Genomic DNA, 16,081 nt, shown 5'->3' on the forward strand with positions numbered 1-16,081 from the left:
CAACACAGTAAGTGAAACAGGGGAAAAAAGGAGGCCATAAGCACCAGCAAATTCAGTCTCCCTCAAAGACCCAGGAGTCATCTGAAACTGGCCTCTGGAAGCCCCAGAAAGCAGCAACAATCAGTGAGGAGGGACAGTATTCAAACTGAGATAACTCAGATGCCCAGGAGCTCACGTGTCCTGAGATTCCAGTAGAGGGGCCTTGAAGAGCCTACTCACTAAACCTCAAATGGGGATTGGGAGGCTCTATCCCAAAAGTATAAGTCAGCATAGGAGAGACCAAGCAGGAACCCTACCCAAAAGAGCAGCAGGGTGGAAAGCCTCACTCTGGCATAAAGCCAAAATTCAGGAACTAAATTTGGAGAGATTTGCAGATCAAAGAAAACATCAACTATTTTCAAAATTACTGCCAATCTAGAGATTCCCAAAAGCAAGTAACTAATAATAGAGATTCTAAGGAAAAAAATTGATTTTCCACAAAGACTAATTACCTAGAAGAAATGAAGCAAAAGATAAAAATGAAACAAAATCTCTAGTAAAGAATTAAAGAAAGTGGTAAACCTTATCCAAGAAACGGATTCCTTGAATACTAGAACAGACCAAACAGAAATAAATGGTTCCACAAAACAGCAGAAAATATTAGAATAAAACAAAACATTTGTCCCAAAGATAAAAATTTAAGATATCTCAAATAAAAAACTAACTTGGAAAAATAGGTAAAAAAAAAAAGATAGTTTAAAAATCATGGGACTGAAAACAATGGCAATAACAACAATAAAGCCTGGATACTTCATTTCAAGAAAACATAACTACTCATATATATTAGGACCAGAAGACAAACATAGAAGGAAACCATCAATCATCTCTTGAAAGAAACCCAAAAGGAAAAGCCTCCGAATGTCAAAACCAAACTCCGGCATTCCCACATCAAATAAAATATTGCTAGCATCCAGAAAGGAGTTCAAGCACCAAGGAACTAGATATAGCCACAGAAGACCTGAGAACTACTAAAACCAAGAGATCTTGGAATACAATATGCCAAAAGGCAAGAGAAACAGACAGGATTACAACCAAGAATAATTCACCCTGCAAAGCAAAATATAATCTTAAAGGGAATAAAATGGACTTTTCACAGAAGACTTTCATGCACTTCCGATGAAAAAAGTGGAGCTAAGTAGGGATAATGAAATCAAAACACGAGAGTTCAAGCAACTTAGGTAACATTGTTTGAACAATTGACAGGGACTGTATGAAAAGAGAAAAACAAAGGGAGGGTCAAAGGAATATACTTACTGGAGAAAAGAGGAAGAACTTGCTATTTCTCGTAACTGGAGTGCATGAGAAAAGTACACTAACATGAGGAAGAAGTGGGCAGAGTGGACACCAAATGAAACTCACTCTTAACTGAAATAGACAATGGAAGCTAAAACTCACATAAGTACACACAGTTTGGTATAAGAATACATCAAGCTCACAGAAAACAGAGGATGGACTGGCCCTGGAGTCATGAGGACTGTAAGGGGGCAGCTAGGTGGCACAGTGGATAAAGCTACCAGCCCTGGATTCAGGAGGACCTGAGTCCAAAAGTCACTTAACCCTCATTGCCCCGAAGGACAGGACAGGAAAAGGAAAAGTGAGTGTCTAAGAAAATTGTGGTACACATACTTCTCTGCAGTGCTCAGGGCAGGGAAGTATTCTGCAGTTTTGGGACCCTTGTGTGCAAATGACTCAAAAGTAACTCAGCCCTTCCAGGAACCTCCTAAGGGCCTCTGAGCACAGAGTGCTGGGCTGCCTGGGGTGAGGAGAGATATGTCTGCAAAGCATCTCTGGGTTACCTCACCGGATAAAAGGTCTGTTGTTTTCCATTTTAATCTGATTATCAATAGTTTTCCTAAGGTTAATAAAATTATCTCAGAATCAATCCCAAGGCAAAATTTAAAAGCTCAGGTATTTTCTAGGAACATGTTGAGTAATAAGAGAACAGAACCAAATCTTGAGAAGAGCAAGGTGAATGACTTTTTTTGTAAAATAGAGACCATAATTCTTACACAACCTACTTCACAAAAAGGAAAGTGCTTTGTAAGTGTTAAAATACTACAGAATAAGTAATATTTACTACATATAGAAAAGCCAAAGATCTAAAGTCAGAGAACCTGAGTCAGAGTACTGGGTTGTCCTGATTGTCTTGCCACTGGACTTAGATGACTGGAAGAGAGAGTGAAACTAATGATTTTGTAAAACTCTGATGTCAATGGTCCTCTACAAAAACAAAAGACAAACAACTTTCTATTTATCCTCTATATAGCCTGCTTCATGTGTTTGCATATTGTTTCCCCCATTAGCTCCTTGAGGTCAGGGACTGTCTTTTGCCTCTTTTTGTATCCTAGCACTTAGCACAGTGGATGGCACATAGCAGGTGCTTAATAAATGATTACAGATTGATTCTTTGCTATTATAAAAAGTATTAATAATTTACATTTCCTCCAATCAAACATATGACTAAAGATCTAGTCTATAAGATCTAGCAAGCATTGCAAGTCTACATGCTAGCTTATTTGATACCCCAAAAAACCCAGTAGATGCTATCATTATCTATTTACAAATGAGGAAACAAAGTAGAGTGTTTTGTTCAAGGATCATAGAACTAGTTTCTGTAAGAAGATTTGGACAATAATTCTGTTCTGTCAAATTCAGATGACAAATGTTTATTATTAAACGCTATGTTTGTTTTCTTGGGGGGGGGGGTGGAATGTAACAGAGTTATCTACAGATAAAGCATGAATACTTTTCCCCTGGACATCTTTGTGGAGTTGGGTGTTTTCTTACTCGAGCCAAGAGGTGATAAATACAAAAGATTAGACTTCAAGAGAAAACCACTGTTAACAGTGGGACCAAAGATGGGAGTGGAAGGTAAGTGATGGCAACATTAAGTATATCATTCCTTACCAAAAAAGCAATCATATGTAAAGCCTCAGTTCTCTACAACCCTCAAAGAACAAGCAGGTTCTAAGTGTGGCTGATTTTTAACTTTTTTTCAAAAGTTGAATACAGTATTAGCAATTTTAAGTAGAAATATTTCTAAAATGAATGAACATACTCCCCTTTCTCAAACACAAAAGGCTGAACCCCTTCCTTCATAACAAAGCCCTTTTAAATATTAATTATTTTAATTGTAGTGGGAATAATCTAGAAACCTTCCCAGAAGATCTGGGGTGAAGCAAGGATGCTCATTATCATCACTCTTATTCAATATTGTATTAGAAATTTTAGCTATACAATAAGAGAAAAAGAAACTGAAGAAATTAGAACAAGCAAGGAGGAAACAAAACTATCACTCTTTGCAAATGATATGATGGTATACTTAGAGAATCCTAGAGAACCAACTAAAAAAACTATTTGAAACAATTAGAGCAAAGTTGCAGGATAGAAAATAAGCCCACACAAATCATCAACATTTCTGTATATAACCAACAAAGTTGAGCATCAAGAGATAGAGATATTCCATTTAAAATAACTGTAGACAATATAAAATACTTGGGAGTCTACCTGCCAAGACAAACCCAGGAGTTATATGAACAAAATTACAGAACACTTTTCACACAAATAAAGTCAGATCTAAACAACTAGAAAAATATTAATTGCCAGATAGGGTAAGCCAATATAAAAAAATTATAATTCTACCCAAATTATTCTATTTATTCAATGCCATACCAATCAAACTTACCAATAAGTTATTTTATAGAGGTGAAAAAAAAATTCACCTGGAAGAACAAAAGGTCATGGATATCATGGGAATCAGTTTAAACAAATGTGAAGGAAGGTGGTCTAGTCATACCAGACTTCACACTGTATTATAAAGTGGTAGTTTATTAAAACAATCTGGTACTAGCTAAGAAAGTGTGGCAGATCAGTGGAGTAAGTTAGGCACACATGACATTGTAATCAATGATCACAGTAATTTAGCATATGACAAACCCAAAGATCCAAGCTTTTGGAACAAAAACAATATTTGACAAAAAACTGCTAGAAAATCAGGAAAAAAGTATGGCAGAAACTAGGTAGTCAAAATGGGTACATGATTTACACATAAAGAGTGACACCATAAACAAATTAGGAGAGCATGGAATAGTTTGTCAGATCTATAGTTAAAGGAAGGAATTTAGGACCAAACATAAAATAGAGAACATTATGAAATGCAAAATGGATAATTTTCATTATTTTAAATTTTAAAGGTTTTGCGCAGACAAAACGAATACAACCAAAATTAGAAGGAAAGCAAAAACTGGGAAAAATTTTACAGCAAGTATCGCTGATAAAGGTCTAATTTTCTCAACAATATAAAGAACTGAGTCAAATTTATAAGAATATAAGTCATGCCCCATTTGATAAATGGTCAAAAGACATGAACAGGCAGTTTTCAAGCAAAGAAATCAAAGCTATCTATAGTCATATGAAATAATTGTTGATTAGAGAAACACATTAAAATAACTCTGAGGTATCACCTCACACCTATGAGATTGGCTAATATGACAAAAATGAAAATGATTGGTGTTAGAGGGGATGTGGGGAAACTGGACCAGACACTAATGCACTGTTGGTAGAGTTGTGAACTAATCCAACCATTCTGGAGAACAATTTGGAACTATGCCCAAAGGGCTATAAACTGCACACTCTCAGATCAAGCAATATCATTGCTAGGTATATATCCCAAAGGGCATTTCAAAAAAAGGGGGAAAAGGGTAAGGACCTATTTGTACTAAAATATTTATAGAAGCTCTTTTTGTGGTACAAAGGCAAGAAAAATAAAACTATAATGCAATTTGCATTCAGAGTTTATCAGTTCTTTCTCTGGAAGTAGATAGCATTTTTCATCATGAGTCTTTTGGGAATGTCTTAGATCACTGTATTGATAAGAGTAGCTAAGTTTTTCACAGTTGATCATCATTAAAATATTGCTGCTAGCACTGGAAATATCAAATAGATGCCCATCAATTAGGGAATGGCTGAACAAGCTGTGGTATATGATTGTGATGGAATATTATTGTGCTATAAGAAAAGACAAGCAGGATGATTTCAGAAAAACCTATAAAGACTTATGTGAACTGATGCGAAAAGTGAAGTAAGCAGAACCGGGAACTGAACAGCAATATTTTATGACAGACTGTGAGGGGCTGCTAGGTGGCACAGTGGATAAAGCACCCATCCTGGATTCAGGAGGACCTGACTTCAAAATCAGCCTCAGACACTTGACACTAGATGTGTGACCTGGGCAAGTCACTTAACCCTCACTGCCCTGCAAAAAACAAAACCAAAAACTAAATGACTTAGCTATTATCAGCAATGCAATTATCCAAGACAATCTGAAAGGATTCATGATGAAGCATACTATCTGGCATTGAGAGAAAGAATTGATACTGTCTGAATACAAACTGCAGCATGCTATTTTTCACTTTCTTTCATTTTCTGTTGTTGTCTTCAAGTCTTCTTGTACGAAATGACTAATATGCAAATGTTCTATATAACCTGTATCAGATTGCTTACCATCTCAGGAAAGGGGAAGGGAGGGATAGGATTTGGAACTCAAAACTTAAAAAAAAAAAAGTTTAAAATTTTGTTTTAACATATAATTGGGGATTTTTAAAAAAATCCCCTTAAGTGGTCACAGTATTTGAATTTGCACTACATATGTCCACTGAGCTGGAACAAATGATCATATCTTATGTGATTATAACTTCAAATACAGGTGAACACTTTGGGGAATTAATTTTTCACATTAATTGGGATCTAACCATATTAGCTAGCATTTATATACCACTTTAAAGTTTGCTAAGTGCTTTATAAATATCATCTCATTCTATCCTCAAAACAAAAAAAATTAATTATGATCTACAAACACTGCTATTATACAATGATCCCCAAAGCACTTGAGACTTGGATAAACAAGATCTGGGTTTGGATACTGGCTCTGTCACAATCTAGCTTTGAGTTTGGGAAAATTAGGACTTAATAAATGTCACTTTCCATTAGAAAAGAATAGGCATGCACATTACCAATTTCAGTGTTACTGTGAGCATCAGATGGAATGTAAAAGTGCTTTGTAACCATTAAACACTCACTACACAAATATAAGCTATCACTATACAATGTTCTGGCTTCTAATCTCTTATGGGCTAGGCCAGGAAACCAGATAAAAACCTGTAGCACCGTGACAAAGATATGAGTAATAAGCTCTGAGGAAAGACCTGTGGGGCTCACCTTTGAGTTTTAACAGGAGCTTGAATTCAAGGGTTTTAACAATATCTACTTTCTCTCTTCAAAGATCTTTTCAGAACAGCTAGGTGGCGCAGGGGATAAGGCACCAGCCCTGGATTCAGGAATAGCTGAGTTCAAATCCAGCCTCAGACACTTGACGCTTACTAGCTGTGTGACCCTGGGCAAGTCACTTAACCCCCACTGCCCACCCCCCAAAAGAACCAACAACTAAGGCCTTTTCTCCTTTTTTCCTGAAAAATACAATCACCCTCCTTTAAGCCCTATTCTGTTAAACTGATATGTTAGCTTTACCAAAAATGGTCATTTATAAATACCCAATAAAGCAAAAAACAAAAAAGAGGGAAAACAGAAAAGATGTGGCTAGTTTTCACAAGTGCTCTGATCCATTTTCCACATATCTGTCAAATTGATATTCCTAAAGCACAGTTCTGAATGTCTCTACCTTGTTCAAAAAGTTCAAGCAGCTCCTTATTGCCTCTAAGATAAAATACAAGCCTTTCACCTTTTGGTGCCAAGCATTTTTTCAGATTTATTTTACTCTTCTGTACCTAATTCATCCAAACTATTCTCCCCATAAGCCTTTGCAGATTATCCCCCCCTCCTCTACCTCACCTCTCTCTACCTACCTCTCAGCAGTCATAGCTCCCTCATTCAAGGCTCAGCTCAGTCTTTGTCCCCCCCCCCCATCACCCCAAGTCAGTGCTTTTCCTTCCCAAATGCCAGAAATTCCTTTGCATACTCTTTGATTTGACTAATTAGCTCATATACCATTGCCTCCTGGTAAAAATGGAAGTTCCTTGAGAGAAGATGCTTTCTTTAGTCTTTGTCTCATCTCCAAGGAGAATGCTTAATAAATGCTTCCTGAACTGAAGCCATTCATAATGATTCATTCTGTAATTACTACAATGCCTCGATAATTTGATGAGATCACAGATCTATAGATATGGATCATTGTGCAGGATCCCAACCCATCCAGAGTCTCCAAATTCTGGGTGAAAGAACAGGTTTTTAAAAAACCCACAATAAATTAATAAACAGGCTAATTTTTATCAGCACCAAGAATTTAAAATTTTCTTTCATATAACCTTAAAAATGCAGCCTGGGATGGCCTGAGTCAGGGAGGCATGGATTCAAGCCCTACCTCTGACACATACCGGCTGAGTAACTCTGGACAGGTCACTTAGGGGTTCAATGCCCCAGGCAACTCTCTCAAACAGAAAATTGCATAATCTGCTATGGAAACGTTTTCCTTATTAGGAGTTTCCTATACTAATGAAATCATAGGACTAGACAAAAACAAATGACTATTCTTGGGTGTCCTTAATAAGTAAATACAAATCTAACACCAATTCAATTCCAACATTTACACTGAGGTACTACAGTAGAAATGGTAATAGTAATACAAACACAAAAAAGCCTACAGTTCTAGCCCTGAGGAAGCTTACATATGAGGTCAGGAGTGATAGGAGCAAAGAGACATTCAAACAAAATACACTAAGAATACCGGGGGAAATTGCAATTAGGAGAGGCTTCAGGGAAGCAATAGTACCTGAACCAAGTCTTAAAGCATGTGCAAAAGAAACAAGAGTGTATTCTTCCCACAGGAGCCACTTTTGAGAATGAATGGAAGATGGAGATGAGACAAGTAGTCTTGTAAAGCATGTAAAGGAAAGCAGCATGAAATAAAGATGGGAAGTAGCTTAGAACTAAACTGTAAAGCACCACAGCATTGGAACAAGGTGAAGAGTTTGTAGTCTCACCTACATAATAGTAACAAAAATTGATATTTACATAGCTTTAGCTATCTGAAAAGTGATAGATCATGTGCACTATTCCACTCAGTTATCAAACAAGATCTTCTGAAACTCAGGTCTGACCCATGCTCACTCCCCTATTCAATCAAAACTAGATGCTTACCTAGTGAAAATGCCACAATGTGGACAAAGATATGTGGAAGGAGAGGAGGGCTGTCACTGTTTTGCCCGGTAACCGTGAGCAAGTCCTGTTCTTCCATCAGTCCCATGTTTATTTATTCTCCCACTACCAGGACTCTGGTTCAGGGCATCTTTATCTGATAAAAAGCTCTTCTCACCTCCAACTAGAGTCCATGCTTTACAAAGCTGCTACCTAAACAATCTACCTAAAACAAAGGTCTAATCCCATGTTCTAAAACAGTCTGTGACTCAATTACTTTTTTTCTTCCGTGATTTAATTCTAAAGTATAAAATATAGTTTTTATGTAGGATATGCAGCACCTTTGGTTCCAACCTACCTTTCTAGCTTCACATGATTACCATTCATATATGCTCCCCCCCCCCCCCCCCGTGACAGAAGCAGGCCCCCACATTTGCAAGGGGCTTTAACTTCAATGACTGGCATCCCACCTCTCCTTGAAGGCCTGGCTAGCTCAGGGACCACCTCCTCTGCAAAACCTTCTCAGGCCTACACTAGCTGACCTTAACTATGTACCTAATAATCATCAAACTTGTACTGAAATGTCTGCCACTGTCTTTCTTTGGGTGTACAAAGTAAGTACCTAATAAACATTTAATTTAATTATCCAATTTTGTTTTTCTGTGAGTTGGGAGTATAGCAACAAGACAAGTCCAACTTGATGAACATCAGTCCTTTCATGATGAAAAATGCTATCTACCTCCAGAGAGAAAACTGATGAATTCAGCAGAGTGAAAAGCTTTTTTTTTCCACTTTATTTTTCTTTGAGAAAATATTTGTAAAGTATGCAGGGAAGTTAAATTTTCTATATAAATGCTAGCTATTATTACTATTAAGAGCTGAAAGGAACCTTAGGAATCCTGTCCAAGTCCTTCATTTACAGTTGAGACATGAGGCCTTTAAATTAAACACCTTGTCCTCCTAGGTCCCATAGATTTGTGAATAAGTTTCAAATCAAGATTCACCTGATGCTTATTAAGTGTAGTACTAGTGTATCTTTTTAAAAAACACTTAGTAGGTAAGGAACACAACACAGCTTCCTTTAAAAATGGCAAAAGGAACAATGGATCTGTTCAAGTTACCAAATTTAAAGAGACTCTTCAAGGATAGCTAAGATAAAACTTTTAAATTTTACCCACAGATTCCAAATTGTTTCCATAAGATAATTTTTTAAAAATACAGAATTATCCAAAAAGAATTAAGACTACAGTACTGTCTACTAAAAACACACTGGCAGAGGGGCCTAGAGAATTCTGAAGTGTCTGAGATGCTCAATATAATTATATCCCACAAAGCAGCATTTTCCCTTCACTCTTATTCATAGTCTTTCAATCTCTAATTTCTTAATGATGGCACCTAGAGATTTTAAAATGGCTCCATCACAAGTTCTTGTCTCAAAGACATTTCATTCCACCACCATAGTGAAATTAGTGAAATACTATTTGTTTAGCACTTTTGAGATATTTAGATGAAAGAAACCACAGAAGTTCAAATTATTACCGTATTTATACTGATGAAAATCTTTCAGGCAGAAATGACTGATCTCTATTGCTAAGACACTAACAAACATCAAAAGAATGTTACTATGTTTAGTCATTTTATATTTTAATAAGCAATCCTTTAAAAATTGGTAAGAGCACAAAACGATTATTTTAACATGACAAAAATGTGACCTTTTAAATTCAAACAACAAAAACAGGATCCAATCTATTATTTGGGTCTAATGGCTATCATTTATCAATTTTCTGACCTGGTCTTTAAAAAACAAATATAAGGGGGCAGCTAGGTGGCGTAGTGGATAAAGCACCGGCTCTGGATTCAGGAGTACCTGAGTTCAAATCCGGCCTCAGACACTTGACACTTAACTAGCTGTGTGACCCTGGGCAAGTCACTTAACCCCCATTGCCGACCCCCCCCCCCCCGCAAAAAAAAACAAAAAACCCAAGCCAAAACAAACATAAAGGGATGGAAAGACACTGCTATCAATTCACATCAAACATAAATTGACTTGAGTAAGGGCACATCTAGAACACTCAAACCCTGGTCCATGGTTTGAATATATTATAATATCCAAAGCTAAATATGCTAGAATTAGAGATGGGAAATTAAACAAGTTTTAAATAAAGTTTATTTTATAACAAGTGATTCTCCTTAGAAATCCTACAATGAATAAAATGCTTGCTGGTAAATTCCTGTGGTTGCAGGGGTAAGACAAAAGATTATAAAGGGTTCTAAACCCAAGCAGTGACTCTTGTTGATTCAGTATGGACTAATCTAGATATTCAAGTCCAATTCACTGAGAAGCAGTATGCTCTAGTATGATGTTGTCCTAGAGGGAACTCAGAAAATGTGTTCTACCTCAGTTACTTAACTATGTCTCTTAGGTAAATCACTTAATCCTTTAGTTTCTTCAGGTGTAAAATTGGGACAACAATACTCGTAGTACCTACTCTCCCAGAACTATTCTAAGCCAAGTGCTTTGCAACCCAAACCAGCACACAGAGTTAGCTCACTGGCTCACTATCCTGCGGCTTATCATTTGTCAAAGTCTCATTTTGTCAGACTCCATCATTTACTCGCAAGGGACACAGAAATGGGCAGAAAGTTAAACGGTAGCTGAACCTTATGGTTCTCACGGAATGAGACAAGCCCTCCAGAATGACCCATTAGCTTAAGGGAAAAACATATTTGGGAGCTACACACTCTTAGATTTCAGCAGGCCACAACAAACAATCTTGAATATTATGACAAGTTTTTTATTTTTCTATTATATTTTTAATATCCTACTGGTACAGTGAGATACTTCCGTGGCATAAAAATGACTGTATAACTAATGAAGACCATGAAAATTTTATAGTAAATCACACAAATGAGTAATAACATGAATGAATTTCACTACAAAATTCCCAATTCCTGAAAAGCATTAAAATGTTTACCCGTGTATATATAGATACACACACACATATATGCATATGTCATTAACAAGGTAACTTGATAAAACCTATCAAAAGTACTTACAAAGCAATAAAAACAGGCACTTGGACCATTCAAGTTAAGTACTGGCACACTTAATGTATCAAATCATACAAAATTCATTTTCAACAAGGAACAAGTCCTTGAGTGTAATCTTATGTACAGAATAACCTATTCTTATCTTTTCATCTACAAGTGTTTGTTACCTGAATATTAGTGTGGAAAAAAGAAAATTTGATTCAAGCTTTGGAGAAAGTTTATTAGATGATTAGAAAATACCAGCTGGGAAAATCCCAAGTGAAATGATAAGAATATGCATTGATATCAGTTGCTTAATTGAGGTCCTATCTCAATTGTGTGGACAACAAAAATCAAGTATTTTCTTGATTTTGTGTCCACAAAATTAGCCCCAAATCTGAAAGAGACCCAGAAGCAGACCACAAAACTTTGGAAGAAAAGGATTTGACAAATTATAGTAAGAAGAATCCCTTTACAGGTTAACAAGCTTCATGAATAACCTTGGAGAAATCAGGTAACCAACCTATGCCTCAGTTTCCTCTTTAAAACGAGGAGGCTGGATTACAGGGCCTCTGAGGTCCCTTCCAGCCATCTTCTAACTACTGTAGAAGGGGTAAAATCTGAACTGAAATAAACGCAAATACATTTAATCATCCCCCAAATAACAGTTGTAGAATATTAGAGGATAGCACTGAGATGGCTGTCTCCCTTAGACAATTAATAGATCTCAACTGACTTGGTTAAGAAAAATCATGAATTTCTATTATATATACTCAATATGGCAGTAGTACCAAATTGCTTATATGAGTGTGAATTTAAGTGGATAAAGCACCGGCCCTGGATTCAGGAGGACTTGAGTTCAAATCCAACCTCAGACACTTGACACTTACTAGCTGTGTGACTTTGGGCAAGTCACATAACCCTCATTGCCCCCCTCCCCAAGTGTGACTATAAAATTCCTACCACAACAGGCTAAAACTATTACTTATCAGGTAAATTATCCATAGTCCAACACAATTAGATTTCTTTCCAAAGGACCCTAACCTTTGTGAGAAAATAATTATTAATAATGGATTTCTTGGAGGCATCTATGGCCCCAGTTTTAGTTTTAGTTGGGTTTCCACCCCCCACCCCCCCTTCAGGAGTCAATTTTTAGGAGGGAGTTTTAACCATGTTCAGGGCCAATAGAAAGAGAATAGACTCTTGACTAGCTCAGTGAACTGACAGCATTAAGCTGCACCTATCTGGACTTTGACTTTGCCTCTCAGGGGGTCTCTCCCATTAGGCCATGAGGTCACGGTAGAGCTCATTTTAATATGGACCACCCTCAAGTCACCAACCAGTGAAACTGAATGTTGCTAACCAATGAGCTTTGGCCATTGTATGATGACCTGCCTCTATCAAGAGGATAAAAACCTTGACCAGGAGCCTGCACCATCACCCTCTTTACCTGGACCTGCTGTCTCTTGGTGCTTGTTCTCCTCTTAGGCTAGAGGAGGTGATGTAGGGACAAACAGGGCTTGGGGCTTTTCTGCTTTCCTCCTGTTTGTGTTAAATGCCATGCAGTCAATACTCTTCTGATATTTAATATACTTTAATAATAAATTCTGCCTAAACGGGTGTAATAGCCATTATTATATAATTAGAAATTAATGTAGCAACAACAATAATCTTAGCACACCCAGCCTAGTCCCCCAATAATTGAGCAAACACAATTTGGCCAGCACAAAATATACCTTGTATATTTCTAAACTCTGATGTGCTGCCAACAAACAGCCAGAGTGGTAGTGGATAAAGAACTGGCTTTGGATGCAAGGATACCTGGGTTCAAGTTCTGCCTGACACAGACTAGCTGTGATCAGGAGGGTAAACCATAACTTGTCATTGTCCTAGTTCATTGAGACTTGAAGTTACAGAGAAGTAATCAATCTTCATTGATGGACTGAGTTTGCACATAGAATTAAATCACCAATTTGACAAAAAAAATTTAAATGACAATAAGATGTGCCTAGCAACATGCAGAACTAGAACCACAAGTGAGCTGAAATACATTATGTGAAGAATTTACGGGGAATTTATCACTTCCTTCAAATCTCCCTCAATTGGCCTAAACAACAAGATTTAGAAATAGAAAATGCTTGTTTGGGAAAAAAAGAGGCATATATTTGCTTTGCAAAGCCATATTTACAACAGCAGGAACTAAATACAAGTGGCTTGATGAAAGAGTAAATACCACCTTACATTTAGAGGCACAGAATGAAATATTTCTGCTGGATTTTTAAAAAAAGGCAATGAGCTTTACTTTAAATCCCTCAAGACCACAGTTAGGAAGCTCAGTTTCAAAGCCACTACCGAACTGCTATTCCCTAAATTGAAATAATTCTTCGCTGTTAATTCTTGTAAACAGTGATTCTGGATATACACACCAGGAAATAGCTGATTTAACTTTAAAACAGGAAAAACACTCTTTAGGCATCAACTTTCAATTAAGAGACCTAAATCCAATCCCAGTTACAATGTCAGAATCCAGTATGTGAAAAGCATTAGAATCTAAATCTTATTATTATTATTTTTTTTTTTGGTGAGGCAATTGGGATTAAGTGACTTGCCCAGGGTCACACAGCTAGTGTCATATGTCTGAGGCCCAATTTGAACTCAGGTCCTCCTGACTCCAGGGCTGGTGCCATCTAGTTGCCCCAGAATCTAAATCTTGGTTTTAGGACAGAAATAAACATCTCCCTGGGGGAAGAATGCTAAAGCAACATTTTCCTTTGATGTGTTCAAACTTCTTTAATATTAGTGCCTATACTCACAAACCCTAAACACAAAATATAAGAGGGATCCTTTTCTTTAGCCCTATAAATGGATTAAAAAGGCTGAGCCCCTCAAATAAAAAAAAATACATATGTATAGGTATGATGGACTTTTTAAAAAAGATAGCACCATAAAAAAATAAAATAAAAGCACCACAAGAGAGCAAAAACTGGTCTATTTGTTTGCAAAATCCTTACTCCACAAAAAACATTAATACTTCGTTGTTTCAGAAGCAAAAATAATCCGCCCAAACAAAACATCCAAATTTCAAACTGTCTTAAGAGAAAGGCTGGCACTGAATGGTTCTAAGCCAAGTACTGAAAAGCAAAATCACAACACGATATTAGGAGCCAGGAGGGCAGGAGTTGTATTCCTGGATCTGACCACATGTGTCTTGGAGAAAGACTCATTAGTCTTTTTTTTTCCCTTTGCAAGATTTAATGGCATTTCTTATGCCACATGTGATTATCGGTCCAAAAGGAGAAAAACCATATTTAGTGGGGGTTCGGTCCTTTTTGTTTGGCACACGTGACCCTGCTGCTTCCAGTTCTCTGTCATTTTAGGACATAAACAATGTAGAGATGCTCCAGTAGGGCCCCACTGCCCTAACTAAGCCCTCGACCTGCACTTACCCAGAGCCCAGATGGCCCAAATCCCCAGTGCCGTCTGTCCCCTTCCCCACAACGCGGGGATGGGGCTAAATAAAACGCCACCACTCCCCCACCCCTCTCGGGTCTCGGGGCCCGGGGCCCAGACCCAAGCTTAGGGATCGGATCCACTTGGGGTAGGAAGGTGAGAGGAGGGGTCTTTCGGGGGACCCCCGAGGGAGCGGGAGGGCAAACGCAGGCCGACCGAGGCGGCGGCTGTTCACCGCGGCTGCGGGTGGTTGATGGCTCGGGGCGTTTCCAGCGGGTCCGAGTAGCCCCCAGCCCCCATCAATCACTCACTCCGGGAGCCGTCGAGTTCCGGGCTTCCCACCACCACTACCGCGGAGTCCCCGGAGCCCATCCCGGGCGGGCCTACGGCTGCCCGCCCCGTGGGCAGGGCGGAGCCCGGCCCCCAGCCTCCTCCCTCCCCCCCCCCACCCGGGCGGCGGAGCCACTCGAGGCCGGCGGAGGCCTGAGGCCTAGCAGCGGAGGCCCAGGCCGAGAGCGAAGCCTCCCTGCGCTCGCCGGCCGCGGCCCCCATTGTTCCCCTCGCCCGCGGCGGCCTCCTCCTCACTCACCGCGCCGGTCCGAGCGGCAGCGCCTCTCAGCTCCGGGCCCCCGCGGCCGCCGCCGCCGCCGCCGCCGCCGTCACGGTCCCCGCCGCCGCCGCCCCCGCTGCCGCCGCCGCCGCCGCCTCGGACCCGGGCCGCCGGGCCACGGCCCCCGCCGCCGCCAGCGCCGCCTCCCAGCTCCCACCTGCTGCTGCCGAGGCCGCTCCGGCAGCAGGGGCCATCTTGGTAACCAGCCTCTTCCTCCCCGGCCTGCGCCGCCGCCGCCTCCCCGCCACTCGGGGTCTGGGGCGCCTTCCTCTTCCTCTTCCTCTTCCTCCTCCTCCTCCTCCTCCTCTTCCTCCTCGTCCTCTGGCTGCAGACGCCGCCGTCGCCGCCGCCGCCGCTGCCGCTGCCCGCCGCGGCGGCTCTGGGCCGAGACCCCGCCGCGGCTCCTCCCCTTCCGAAGGGGAGGGAGCAGCAGGGAAGGGGAGGGGAGAGAGAAGGGAGGGGGAGGGGTGGTGAGCGGAGAGGAGGCAGGGGAGGGGGAGGTGGAGGAATGGAGAGGAGGGAGGAGGAGAAATGGAGAGGAGGGGGAGATGAGAGGGTGGAGGAGGGAAGTAGAGGAGAGGAAGGGAAGACAGGAGGTGGAGAGAGGAGAGAGGAGCAAGGGGGGAGGAGGAAGGAAGGGGGGGAGGAGAAGGGAAAAGAGGAAGAAAGAGATGGAGAGGAAGGAAAAGAATAAGGAGGAGGGATGGAGAGGAAGGGGAAGAGAAGAGAAGGAGACCGGAAGGTTGAGGAATGGAGAGGAGGGGAAATAAGAGGGGGATGGAGGAGGAAAGAAGGGGAGAAAGG

At 40.1% G+C, this 16,081-nt stretch overlaps 1 protein-coding gene across 1 annotated transcript in view; it reads right to left on the reverse strand.

Moving 5' to 3' along the window:
- The window catches only part of RC3H1 (ring finger and CCCH-type domains 1), a 74,551-nt gene extending 59,241 nt beyond the window's left edge, over positions 1–15,310 (reverse strand). The window contains 1 exon segment of the mRNA XM_044001845.1: positions 15,257–15,310. The gene's annotated coding sequence lies outside the window, so the exon portion shown is untranslated.
- Positions 15,311–16,081: the final 771 nt, after the last annotated feature.

This window comes from Dromiciops gliroides, chromosome 4 (assembly GCF_019393635.1).
Source record: "Dromiciops gliroides isolate mDroGli1 chromosome 4, mDroGli1.pri, whole genome shotgun sequence".
NCBI lineage: Eukaryota > Metazoa > Chordata > Mammalia > Microbiotheria > Microbiotheriidae > Dromiciops > Dromiciops gliroides.